Source organism: Triticum dicoccoides, chromosome 5B, assembly GCF_002162155.2.
Source record: "Triticum dicoccoides isolate Atlit2015 ecotype Zavitan chromosome 5B, WEW_v2.0, whole genome shotgun sequence".
Classification (NCBI taxonomy): Eukaryota; Viridiplantae; Streptophyta; class Magnoliopsida; order Poales; family Poaceae; genus Triticum; species Triticum dicoccoides.
This window is the reverse complement of record NC_041389.1, coordinates 705,669,371-705,683,877: the sequence shown is the minus strand read 5'-3', so window position 1 is coordinate 705,683,877 and position 14,507 is coordinate 705,669,371. Positions and strand designations below refer to the sequence as shown.

Below are 14,507 nucleotides of genomic sequence, written 5' to 3'. Positions count from 1 at the left end.
GGCCCAAATCTCACCACATGACGAGAAACCCTAACCTCACCAACCAAAGGAGAAGGAATATTGCGGATCTACAACCCAAGAACCAAGACATTCAAAGATGGGGCACTGGTGCCCCATTGTAACCATATGAGCCTGCTCACGTGGAACTTGTTGCATGGAGGGCAGAGAGGTGCATTAGACGATGCAGTAAAGCGTCTACCAGTTGGTAGACGGCATCACCGATTTCAAGCACCATCCTCCATTGGTGAAACCCACAAAACGCTGGACAATGAACTTGATCAGATCCATGCATCCACTGACAGAGAAACTTGTAAAAACTGAAGGTTGTATGAGCAGGTGTAGTGAATTCTATCACTGTAGAAACAAAAGTTTGTCTTGATCAAACGTATGTCTTATTATGCTATTCATATTCCTGATGCTCTGGTCCATTTTGCATGTATGCAATGAGATCACCGATTGCAAGGCTGCTCCACCGGTTGAGGTTTCATGGCACCTTTTATGCAGCTTTCTTGACTCACCTTTTGAATGTTGCACAACACCCAGGCATGCTACGAAAGGAAAGGGAGTCATATCATATGGCGCTGTTGCTGCCTCCAAAACATGATCGTCGCCGCCACTTGGTTGGACCTTAAAAGAAAACAACGATGGGTCACTAACCACGACATATGACACCACAGGATTTGATATATTTTTTCCCAGAAAAGTGATTGACCAAAACAAAGGAGTTTGCATGGTTTGGAGGGTGTTGCTGTAATCTTCAGGTTCACTAGGGTTTTAGGTGTCGAAAGTTTCAGTTTCGACAGTAGCTGTTTTTCTTCAGTTTCGTCAGATATAAACCGAGCTACGTCTCGGGGTAGCTAGCTAGGATTGCAGCGCCCTGACCCGATCGTGGGATGGCACGACTGAACGGTCATGGCGTCATGACGGGCGACGAGTGGGGAGTGCTGGGATGACAGCATTCGCGACCCGATCGCGCCCGACTTTCTCGTTTTCAGTTAGATCGTGTAACCTCTGAAGAAATACAGAAAGCCTGAAAAGCTGCAGTAAGTTCGCAGCGCAAAAACCTTGTTCTCTCTCGTGTTCATTCTCTTGCTCAGCTCCGGTGATCGCCGAGTTACAACAGGGCGGGGTCCGTCTGACAGAGGGATCACGCAGGCGCGATCTTTCACATCATGTTGCCAAATTTTCTCATGCCATGATGCCCTCGAGACAAAGCTTCTCGCGTGTATGGAGGTCTTTCCGTGGAATTGTAGTGGTGTGACTCAGCAATTATGGTGGAACCGCTGAAACTGATTGCCGGTGACGATGAATATGATATGCCTCCCTTGTGTGAGGCTTAGATCCGTGCCTACCGCAATCTGTGTCAGGACTCAGCAATTATGTTTATATGTAAATTTGTAAGTGTGATTCTGTTTCTTCCTCAGACTGTGGCTATACGTATTGGAAAAATGCTTTTTGCACCTGCATGGCAAGGCAAGAAATTTAACAATGACCTAAAGCGGCATGTAGAAAATTGGGAAAAAAACGTATTTATGCCACTGGACTTCACCCCTTCACTAGATTATGGTTGCAGTTCTACTCTACCTTGTTGCGTCACTAGTATTTGTAGTTTTTGCAGGCTAGCTCAAGACCATCGTTAAATGAGTTACTCCCTCCGTCCGAAAAAACTTGTCTCAAGCTTGTCCCTCAAATGGATGTATCTAGCACTAAATAAGCTTTTTCGGACGGAGGGAGTAAATTCTTAAGGCTGGCTAGCTAAAGACCATCGTTAAATGAGTTAACTTTTCTTCAGGCTGGCTTAAGACAATCCTTAATAAGTTAAGTTTTCTTCTGTTGTGTTAATTTATGTTTTATATGTATCTTTAAATTTTCTATAACACGAACGGGCTACCCCAATGCGTGCATCTCCGTTCTAGTAACCTTCGCTAGGGAGTAGGGATACACCTTATGATGATTTCACAAGTCATGCGCACACCGTCACCGACGCAATTTAGCAGGAACTAATTCATGACATGGAGACTCAGGAAGAAATCGATGACATCTCTTGTAGGAGCCTATTGCTAAACTAGGTAAGGTAACCAACATACTAGCTACAAGAAAAAGAAAAATAATCAAGAAATCCGAACAGAAAACGGAAAATGTAGAGGCAGAAATTCAAGACACCTCCAATTCATGGCTAAAAACATCCAAATTTAAGACAGCCCCAGTTCATGGATGAAACCGTCCAACTTCATGCTACCGCACCATGCATTAATTCATACTGAATTCCCGCATTTTGGCACGAAAATGCAGACAAATTGTCACCGCATGTCTACAAACTTATGATCAGCATTTACTAGCGAGAAACAGTAAAAAGATTGTACCATCATGACCCAACATACTACTATACGCAAATAAGCCAGATAAGCTCGCGTGTACAGTACTACGCGGAACTTCTCAACTCAAAGGCTTTAAACATCGAAGGGGAAGCAAGCACAGGAACAGCCTGGCCTTGGGCAGGTCTCTTCTGATCAAAGGATGATGGTTCATGAGACCATTTTCACACGAGATATCTTCAGCGACTTGAATGCCTCCCTGCATAATCAAATTATGACATCACTATGTTATATACTCCCTCCGTTTCTAAATATAAGCCTTTTTAGATATTTCGATGTGGACTACATACAGATGAATATAGACTTGTTTTAGAGTGTAGATTCATTCATTTTCCTCCATATGTAGTCCATATTGGAACCTCTAAAAAGACATATATTTAAGAACCGGGGGAAGCAAATGTGTTGAAATAGCAATGTGTGACAACACAATTTGGGATTCACTCTTGAGGCAATAATTATATGCCACATATATACATCTGAGGACATCAACATGCTCTACTGGGTGAAAATTTGACCATCATGAAATTAATTTCCATGATAAATTTAGTAGCATCGTCTTGTGTTATCAAAGGTCAGATTTATGAAGTTTTAACTATGGACAACCGTAAAATGACATATTTGTGATCGGAGGGGCCGAGGGAGTATCAAACTAGTGTATTCAACTGCATACTATGCACAAGATATTCACCATATGCATGTTTTAGTATGATATGCTATATGATTAATCATGACACAGTAACGGAATCCAGAGCGAGATTTGCGCTTACACTAAAATTTCCGACACAGATAGAGACAGAGACAGGGATAAGTATGGTACCGTAATGCATTCTCAATCTCAACATTTGTTGGGTCCAACTTTAGACCATCTTGAAATGCATCACATGCTTTTTCATAGTTCTGAAGACAGGTGGATTGCAATGTCAATAGGGCATAAAAAGGTATTGGCCACAACAGGAGTAGCTGTAAACTGTGAAGTTCTATCTCATCTTCAAAAACATTTGGGCCGCCCCTTGCCTGTAACAGGCCTTTGGCCAATCAGGACGTATCATCCTGCACAGTTCGGCTGCCTCCAAGGCCTTGTCTCCTTCACCCAAGTTAATCCAGCAAATGCTCCTATTTGAATGCAAGGTTACATCTTCAGGATCAACCTTACTTTGCCTACAATAATGAATCACGCTAGCTGTCACTTAGGTACAGGATTTAACTTTTTACTCAAATTTGTGCTCGAGAAATTGATGTTCAGTTGAATCACTAGAATTAGGTGGGAAATTGGACGTGGACTTTGGTTAAGTCAGCCATTCAGATTATATCTTTTTCCCTCTATATGAAGTTCTTAACTCATGATGAGTTATAATAATTGTTTGTACTATTTTATAACAGGCATGATGTTTCATTCCATAAAAATACATCGGGTTTTACACGGTATCCCAAAGAGTCTTTGCAACATACTCCCTCCTGTTAGATTGATCTCTCCTCCAATGGGCCCAACGGCTCATTGGGCCCTTGACCCACGCCCTGATCGGGGGCGTCCAGCCCAAGCAAGGCTGGTGGGCCCCTGTCGCGCAGTGCTATAAAGAGGAGGTGGGGACCAGGGCACAAGGTATGAGGCTCGTCGCTGCCACTGTTCCCCACTCCTAACCCTAGTCCGATCCAGAGGGCGGCACTGAAGCGATGGGAAACTCCGCCGCCGTATCCACCTCACCTCTCTCTGCCATCGCCACCATCACCCTCTCCACGATGGCCTCCGGCTCGAGTTCATCAACCGTTGGAGAAGGTAGGTTTACCGGAAATCCTACCCTACTCGATCCCATGGATCTATCAATGGTGTCAGAGCCAGGTTGTGTCTAGGATTTTTCGGTTGAAATTAAAGACAGAGAAAATTTCCCCTCCCCTGCAACCCTAGAACAGGGCAAAGAAAAGCACCAAAGCAGAGCCTTGGGCTCTCCGGCAAAGAGCGCCGCCGCAAGGCCGCGCTGTTCCTCTCGATCCGGACACGCATCAGCAAGCCGAGGCGTCGGACGAAGAACATCACCCCGAGAGGGGCAAAGGGCACCGCCGCCAAACCGTTCGACGGCGACGCGCTCACCGCGAGGCGAACGCGCGGCCGGCGAAGGGGATGGCAACGGCGCAGATGGGAAGGGGAGCAGAGGGGGCGCAGCGGCACCGCGGCACTATCCTTCTCTCTCGTTCTCTCTGCCACAGGAAGAGGTGGTGGATGCAGAAAGGGAAAGGAAAGGAGCGCCATGGCGCGGCGCGGCGTCGTGGCCGTCGCCGGCGACCGGGCGCGGTGCGGTGGCCCGACGACCTGGACAGGGGCCGGCGCCGCGGAGCGAGACAGAGAGTGGGGGCGCCACAGGAAAGAGAAGGGGAATGGGAGGAAGGAGATGCGAGCACGAGGCACGCGCGGCGCGGTGGTCTTCGACCCCGTCGCCGGCGGCCTAGCTGAGCACCGCAGTTGGCCTGCCGTCGCTGTGTTCGAATGAACAGAGGAGGCGAGCGGCGCGACCGATGCGGGAATGGGCTAGGGTTCTCTCCCCGATGGCTGCTGGGCGTTTTTGTTCGCCCGATCCGCGCGTTGGACCGTCGGATTGAATCCGACGGCCAGGAGCCAAACCCTAGCTGGCCACGGGCCTTTTGGGCCGTAAGTGGCAGGAGGCCGGCTGCGGCAGGGCAGCCACGAGCGCTGGGCCGAGCCCAGCAGCTGCGGGCGCCGCCGCGCAGCTGGGCGACGCTGAGCCAAGGGCGGCTGGGCTGCGGTAGGCCGGGCCAGCTGCATTTTTTCTCCGCTGCACCTAATTCTGTTTATTCAGAGAATAGAAAAATTCAGAAAAAGAAAAGTTCATGTATTTTATAAAGAAAAAGTTTCTGTAGAAATAATAAAAAAAAGAAAGAAAATGACCATGAATTTTATATATAAAATAATAAAGTTCATGGATTTTTTATTCGGTCAAGGAAAAGTTTCTATAAAGAGTAAAAGTTCGTGAATTTTTTATTCATGATTTTCCGCTGCGTAAATAATTAATAGTGCTCTTTTACAAAGAAAATAAAAGTTTAGATAGAATTATATTTAAAGAGCGTATTAAAGTAATTATGCTTATGTTATTTTTATGACCAACGTTGTTAACAACATGATCATGTTTTATTATTGAAAATAAGAGTGCTTTTTTAAAAGTGAATAGAACTAAAGTAAAAGTTTAAATTGTTACTCCTCTACTCAAATTTGAACCAATGGGATAATTTGTTTAGAGAGTAGAAAAGTATATAGTGATGCTACTGAATAAAAGTAAAAGTTTTATCCTCCAATTAAATTGGAACCAACAGGAAAATTTAACTGGAAGAACGGTTTTTGAGAGTTTTTTCACTTGTGGGTGAAATCAAATTCAGATAGCCTCTGCTATAACAGTAGAAAGATATTTGATTAAAGTTTAATTATGGTATTGTTATTTTCTGACCAACATTGAAGATGACAATATTATAATTCAATGAGTCTTATAGTTAAAAGTTCAAATCTCTGATAAATTTTGTATCAATGACCAATTTTCAGAGAATTTGATAAAGATTGAGAAATTTATATTGCTAGTTTTCCGTTGCAATAAAGTTGATAATGATGATTATTTTCTTAGCAAAGTTACTTAGTAGAAATTTTATCATCACATAATTTATGAGTTATATGCGTTTTTTCCATTTCTGCCCAACGGTGATGTGGAATTAATGTAAAAAGGTGATGTTTATTCTAATTCTGTCACAATGGTGATTTAGAATATAAAAGAAAGTTTTAAAAGTTTAATGTGCATATTATTTTAACTAGATAAACATGGGGTTATTTTTTATGCTCATTATTTTTTATTATCGGTTAAGTTTTCTCAGACTAAAAGTTTTCCATGCCTTCATTCGTGAAAGCAAATGGCTGGGTACTTGTGACCTGAGAGATGACCAAGAAAGGTCAACGTAAGGGAGTATGTTCTCTCTAAAGAATGACTTCAAAAGAAAATAGATATATAATTGAGAGTCTTGCTCGACGAATGTCTTCATGTACTCTCCATGGAAAAGAATTCTCATCTTCTATGAGATACAATAAGTGATATGCGTGATTAATTTGACCAACGTCGGATTAAGCATGTGTATTAAAGAATATTCGGATTTATTCCTAAATTTGATGATTGAATATGCAGTCAAAAGAGCCAATTCTGGCATTTATGTCCCTTACAGGGAATTGCCCGCATGGCGGGGAAAGATGATTATGATAAAACCAACATGGCAGGAAAAGTCTGGGAAAATCCCTGCGTAACCCGTATGGCAGCAGAAATTTTCTCAGACTTATCATGTATGACAGGAGAAAAACATGATGACTCATGTGTTTTTAATGTGTCCCACTCTGGGAGAAAAGTATGGAGAAGCTATTATGCCTTCCTCGTATCGACCGCACATCTTATGTGTAACGGTCATTAAGCACTCAATAAATCCGAAGAGAATAAAAGTTACAGACGAACCTAAAGATAAGAATGATATGCAAGTGTGACTTGCAAAAGTACTAATGATAAAGAACTCTGTTGAGTTTCTGAAATGGAATAAGGAAAAAGTACTCCCATACCAGTTAACTGATAACTTCATTACATATGAAGTAATCAGATAAATGAAGTAGATACTCAAAGTTTCCTCAATTCACAAGAGTTGTGAATGGTTTTTCGAAATTGTGGCAGAAAAGTTCTTGCCACATTTCGAGGGGGAGAAAGAAATATGAGATACCCATTAATGAAGAATGTGATCGTCTGGGGGAGTACGATGATTATAATAATACCCCTAAAGAAAAGAAGACTAAGGAATACTAAGACGGTGCTTAAAGTGCCATAAAGAAGAAAGTTTTAACAGAATAAACCCAAATAATAAAGTTTAAAGATACACCATTCTTAGTGAAGATGGAGTAATCTGAGGGAGCATGGTATGAAGATACCTAAGACTCAAATAGATTGTATCTGGGGGAGCACGTTGTATGACCTATACAACACCCATTGTTAGCTCTATAAAGGAGGAATGATTTAACATGGATCTTATGATAAAGGTTCCTGTAAAACCTATTGCCTCTTGGAAATGAAAGACTATACAATAATTTGCCTTTTGGCAATGACAGAGCAACAACAGCCCCATATGAAAGAAGTGCTAGTACCTGAGACACAGATGGTCTCAAGGATTGAGAAAATCAGATACTTCTGATTACTATAAAGTCTATGTTAGTGAAATTCAAATGGAGGTTGATCCCACCTCATTTAAAGCGCTCAATCGAGTTTTTGAGAAGTGGCTGCTTATCTAAATGATGAGAGACTATGTGAGATGAAATGAAATTGATGAATTCTGACGATGTTCGGGACTCATGAGTAATTTCCAATGGAGCCAAAACAGTAGGCTGTAAAGAGTCTACAAGGTCAATGTGACTCCAAAGGAAATATGCAAAGGTGTAAAACACGACTAAGATCGAAAGGTTTTTTGCGCATTTTACACTGAATAGATTACAATGAGTGTTGGTAGCACATCATGATCTGAGTTACATCAGATCAAAGATAATATGATCTGAGTTACATCAGATGAAAGTAAAGAACATAGGGGATACTGCCTGAAGAAGTCTTTTATGGACTAAAGTAATCAAATGTTGTTTTGGGTTAAAGAAAATGAGAGGACAATTGTGTTTGTATAAAGTTATAGAATGGGAATTTCATTTCCTATATCTTGTACATGCGGATAACATTCTGCTTGTTAGTAGTGATGTTAATTCGACTGCAGGAGGAAAAGAAGTTCTTGTCCTCAAAGTTCAAAAGAATGTCTCTCGTTATAAGGATCGGGATTCACCGAGAAAAGAATAAAAGGGGTATTAGGAGTGTCGCATGGGCATGCTAAGGAAAGTTTCTAAAGTATGCATGCGAGAAAACCTACACCTGTTCTTATAATAAAGGGTAATGATTTTGGGAACTTTAGTGTTCCAAAAGTCAATACTAAATAGACCAAATGAATATGGTACCATATGCTTCAGCTGTTGGAAGCTTAATGAATGCAAAAGTATAACATTACCGTGACAAAGTTCACGTAACCGGGTTGTTTTGGTAATGTCCAGTCCAGATATAGATCACTGGAATGGAGTCAAGGATATTGGCCTCATGCTGAAAGAAATAAGTGCTCTCAAAAGATTGTGAGTACAAAGACAGGACTTGTGAAATGTATAGCGAAATCCACAATTGTCGCTAACTTTCATACTTGGAGATTTTTGTGTGGAAAAGCTCCAAAGAATGAAACAATTATCATCAATGTGATGCAAAGATACTTTATAGCTTGATAATGGTTAAAGAAACATATACCCAGAGTTGATAATGGTTGACAACAAAAATAACCATTAAGTAATTCGCTCCTATGACAACGAGTCAAGCGTGGTGCCAAACACATTGCCAGAAAGTTAAACGTTGTTAAGGATAAAGTCCGGAATTATGTTGAAATGCTTGGAGCATGAAAGCAACGGACAAGTATTTGCAGATCTGCTTATTAAAGGCTTACCGCCCAGTGTGTTCGGAGAACATACAGTCGACATGGGTTTTATGGTATAGTCTAAGATTTCCGGACATTAAAAGGGCCCAAGGTTAAAGAATCTGTTTCAAAACAAAGGAGTGTGTTGTAGGTGTTGATTCTATCGGGAATGAACCGTGATGATGAGACATGCTCTACATGCAAATCTGTGATGGAATGAGTACTTTGGAAAGAGTTATTTCAAAGTACAAAGTTAAAAGTATATGATGAGATCAAGGGGGAGAATCTTAGATTGATCTCTCCTCCAATGGGCCCAACGGCTCATTGGGCCCTTGACCCACGCCCTGATCGGGGGCGTCCAGCCCAAGCAAGGCTGGTGGGCCCCTGTCGTGCAGTGCTATGAAGAGGAGGTGGGGACCAGGGCACAAGGTATGAGGTTCGTCGCTGCCACTATTCCCCACTCCTAACCCTAATCCGATCCAGAGGGCGGCACTGAAGCGATGGGAAGCTCCGCCGCCGTATCCACCTCACCTCTCTCTGCCATCGCCACCATCACCCTCTCCACGATGGCCTCCGGCTCGAGTTCATCAACCGCTGGAGAAGGTAGGTTTACCGGAAATCCTACCCTACTCGATCCCATGGATCTATCACCTCCGTCCCGAATTAGTTGACTCAGATTTGTCTAGATGTATCTAGACACGTTTTAGTGTTAGATACATCCGTATTTAGACAAATTCAAGACAACTAACTTGGGACGGAGGTAATAGTTGTCAAGGAGCGCGAAATATTCCAAAACGTGTCGAGTAGCTCAATTTAGTCTACCAAGTACAGATAAAAGGCCCCCTTAAATCGAGTAATGCAAATGAGTAGGCTAACAAGTTTAACCGGGTAATCAATCTGGTTAATCAATTCAACAGATTGGTTAAGAACCTTGAGCCATGAAAAGCATGTAGTTAGTCCATTAGCCTTGGCCAATTTAATCCATAAACATAGTCCAAATAAAACAGGGTATGTATTTCAACACACTAGAGTGCACTGGATCATTCAGTCTGACTTGGTGCTATGTACATCCGTATCTAGATAAATCTAAGACAACTAATTTGGGACGGAGGTAATATTATACTCCTAACGTTACACTAGTTTGATCCAAGCAAAAGGCTAACCAAGCACTAAACTTGAAAATACTAACGCTAAATAACCAGACATCTAACTTTTTCGGCCATTAGAATAAAAGGTGTCATAGAGACCGGAAAATACTCTCATAACTACAATCATAACTAGATTTTCCCACACTGTTTGAAGTGAAAAGAAAATATATAAAATCTTGTTTCCTTAATGGACAAATGTTCCGAAACAAAGGGAGTCTAAGGCAGGTTACCAAGTAAGTATTCACTAAAGATACCAACAGCACATTTTACTTTTGTGGAAGCAATTTAGTGAGTAGAAAATAATCCTGTCATTTTTTCTGTATTTAATATCTTTTTTGATTGGCACAAATGGAGATTTGATGATAAACGAACATATTAAAATCAACCTTTAAGAGATGAAGCAAATCACAAGGACAATTCCCATATACTCGCTACAAGGTGAGGCAAGCCAAGTACAGTTTAGTGAGATTTAGAACCTTGTACATGAACATCACTTGATGTATGTCTTTTACACAATGACGATAGCTTCCTGTTTTGGGGGGTTCTAGATCTATTATCGAAGGATCCAGACCAAGGCCCCAAGCTGACACAATGTGGGGAGCAAGAAGTTCTGGCTTGAGAAAGATCCAGATAAGATAATACCTCACTTTAATCCATATTGATTATGTTAAATTACAGTCACCGGGGACCCAGTGGCGGAGCTACCAAAAAAATATTGGGCGGGCCGGATAGTATAAAGAGTAGTAACAAAGTAAAAGAATCAATATTGTTGTCGTCTAGACTTCATATAAAACTTTATTTTGCTCCAGCCAAGGGCGGGCCAAGGCCCTTTCATCCTTGCTGAAGCCTCGCTGGTGCCGGGGACGTGGAACTATGCCATGTTCCTCGTCCTACGAACAATCTTATCTTGGCCTTGTGAAAACATTTCGCACGTAGCTTACCCCGTTCCTCGACCCCATCGGCCCAGAAACTTGGTGTCTGTGGGTTGGATTAAATTCTATTGATAGATTTGGCCATCGTATTAAGAGATTAGGCCTCATTTGGAATAAACTAAGCAAATAACGAGTCCATGCGAGATGCAACACCCATTGGCGATGGCTCCACCCGATGGACCATGGCTTCCACTCATGACCATTACTTTTGCTACTGTCAGCATATGGAGTAACAGATCTGCTTGGGACGGTAACGGCAATTCAGGAGTAATATAGCTACTTTAGATGGTAACATCACCTCTGGAGTAACAGAACTGCTTGGGATGGTAACAGCGCACGAGGAGTAACAGTCTTCCTCTGGACGGTAACAGCCACTAAGGAGTTGTCTTCCTCCGGACGGTAACAGCCACCAAGGAGTGACAGAGTTCTTTTTTAGAAGGTAACAGCCACCAAGGAGTAACAGATCTGCTCGGGACGGTAACAGTCCCTGAGGAGTAACAGATCTGCTTGGGACGGTAACAGCCCCCGAAGAGTAACAGATCCGCTTGGGACGGTAACGGCAATTCAGGAGAACATAGCTAGATTTACACTGTTGAATTAACAAATAGTTTGGATTCTTACATGAGATTCAAAATTCTGCAAAACCTTCAACTAGTTAATAAACCACAACAATGCATTAGGAGATTTTTTTTTGCTTGCACGGATTAATGTGTAGCTGGTAAAAGGGTATAGTACAACACATACCATATTGTAGAAGTTTATTGCAGAAACATAATCTTTTCTTTTGTATGCCTTGTTTCCTTCTGATTTCAGATAAGCTGGCCCCATTTTGTACAATGGGTCGTCCTGAAACAGTAGAAGTCAGAAGATAATGCAAACTGAGCCACCCACACTTGAACTGAGACCGCCCAACAAAAAAAGTATAAGCAGTGATCCTTAGTGCCTATGTCAATTCAATATTTTCAGATTATTCATTATATATAGAGTTAAGTTGGAAAAGAAAACACAAGGACACTTCAAGTTACAAAGACAAAACATTTGATACCACATCTCGTTCTCATTCGGCAAAGTTTTATCCATAATGAGATCAATATTGGTGATTGATTTAGTTCCAGAAAGAAGAAGAAATAAATGTCTTGATGTGTCAATGGTATGAACCTTTCAAACGTGTAATAACAAAAATTGAAGATTAAATGAACTACAACTTTTTAAGAGAGAAAGCTTATATCAATTTGATTTCATCCACTCAATCCTATGGTGATATTCCAATTATCCAATTGGTTTGGAACAAACATGTGTTTAAACTTTCATATACTTGCTTCAAGTTAGGGGAGGCATCGAAGATTCTAAAGACTAGAAAATGCTCTAGTGCCTTTTGTCCCAAGCAAGTTGGGGACTGCTCTAGTGCAAGTATTAAGACATGATAATAATCTTAGATATGCCAAAATTCCTCGAATTCATACCACCTCCTTCGGCACTGATTTGACATAAGCAAGTATACCATCAACACTCCAATCACGCACATATGGAATACGAGATGTTACTGGAAAAAGGATCTCAACATCTTTCCGTCTATTGTTACGTGCAGCAATCTCTATGGGCAGTTGACCTCCCTGTTAATATAAAGCAAAGACACGTTGTACTTGAGGGAATGGGAGATTAACAAATACAAACATGCTTAGTACTATAACCACTACTAAAGGCTTCCCCAGTAAATTCAGTCGTTATACATTATAGTTCAAACAAAAGTGAAGCACCTAAATATTTCTGCAACAAGCAGTCCATCACACAAAACATCTGACGAAAATTGAACATTGCAGAGAACACAAAGCTCACATTTCGCTGCACTAAATTGACTGAATCATAAATTCACAATTACTTTTGGATACTTCAAGTGCAGCTTCTTTGGTCAGAAGTAATGCCATTTTGGACATACATGTAGTCAAACGTTTGAAATTTTAGCTAATTTCTAACATGAAAATCAATATGTGGAGATTTTTCTCAAAACGAATTTCCAAAATATTACAGCTGTATTTGATTCTATTATTACATTACAGTAGAAGTTAGTGGTCAAATTTTTGTTTTGGACACCTTCTCAATATCGAAAACAGCAAGTATATGTGACCAGAGGTCATAGTACATGAGACGTCCTTAGTTGACAAGTTATGTTAGGTATTTCAATGAGAAATCAAACAAATCAGCATCACATTTATGAGACACTCTATTTTGCTGTTTATAATACAATAAATAAGTGAAATATCATCTCTAAGGAACTCCCAGAGATAGATTGACAGATGTTGCATGCAGAATGTCACGCCTTGACGTCATTATAGACTACATAAGTTTTTAGAAGTATGGCAGTATATTTTCCACTCGCAGGCTCACGTGAGTCCCTAATATGAGACATAACTTCAGCCGGCCAGGTGCACAACCATGCGCACATGACCCATGCTAGCACTACGGCCAGTTTGCTGCCATGTGCCTACTTAGCCCATGACAAAAGATAACATAATAGTTATGTAAGATCAACCTTTCAACATATGTGGACTACAATCTGAACACAATAATGGGACACGAGAAGAAATGTGTAAATGTTATCAGGATTATATATCTCAAGCTTCACGGTGACAATCTTGTTGCCAATGCACTAAGACGCAACTATCCATTGGACAACAGATATCAATAGTAACATCCCGTTAGTTGCATCAAGAAATAGACCATCTTTCAGAAGTATGGATACCAACAGCAATTAATTACTTGGTAAAACCTCCTGTGTGTAAACAATTATTCCATAGTGTGAAGAACATGCACATAGAAGCAAAACAAAACATGAGAAACAAAACCATACATCATCGCGGACATCAGGATCAGCACCAGCCGCAAGTAAAGGTTTGTAGAAATCAGTCAAACCATCCTCTGCAGCGGCTATTAAGGGGGTTAGCGGAGCAACACCCACCTATAACAGAAGAAGTTACACAAGCATATTGGAAATAAGTATGCCATAAATCACACAATCTCAGAGAGCTTAATAGTCACAGAATAAAATAAACTCTAATTGGATTAAGAAGGATGTACATTACCTTTATTAGAAGTTTCACACATTTCAGCGAGCAAACATGGATAGCAGCGATCAGAGGCGTATAATGTATCGCCATTGCCTTGTTACACTGTCAAGAGAAACTAAGGAATTAATTGTGTTACATGATGAAAGTTTGTGAGCATGTTGCGAAAAAGAAATTTTGGTTTGCTACCAGTCTCAAATACTCCCTCCGTTCCTAAATATAACACCTTTTAGAGATTCCACTATGGGCTCCGTATGTAGTCCATAGTGGAATCTCTAAAAGGTCTTATATTTAGGAACGGAGGGAGTAAAACTTATGGTAGAAAAGTTAAATGGTAAGTAAAATGAACCAAAATAGTTCAGTACTGGGCACTACTTCTGACAAAGTGTCATTTCAATGCTGCAAAATCAATTTATCTATATCTCGAGATGAGGCGCTCCGCTCCCCCATGCTCCTCCTCCTAGCCTAACCCCCACCTTGCCC

At 41.2% G+C, this 14,507-nt stretch overlaps 1 pseudogene; it reads right to left on the bottom strand.

The window, feature by feature from the left end:
• Nucleotides 1-2,525: 2,525 nt before the first annotated feature.
• The window catches only part of LOC119310634, a 53,634-nt pseudogene continuing 41,652 nt past the window's right edge, over nucleotides 2,526-14,507 (bottom strand).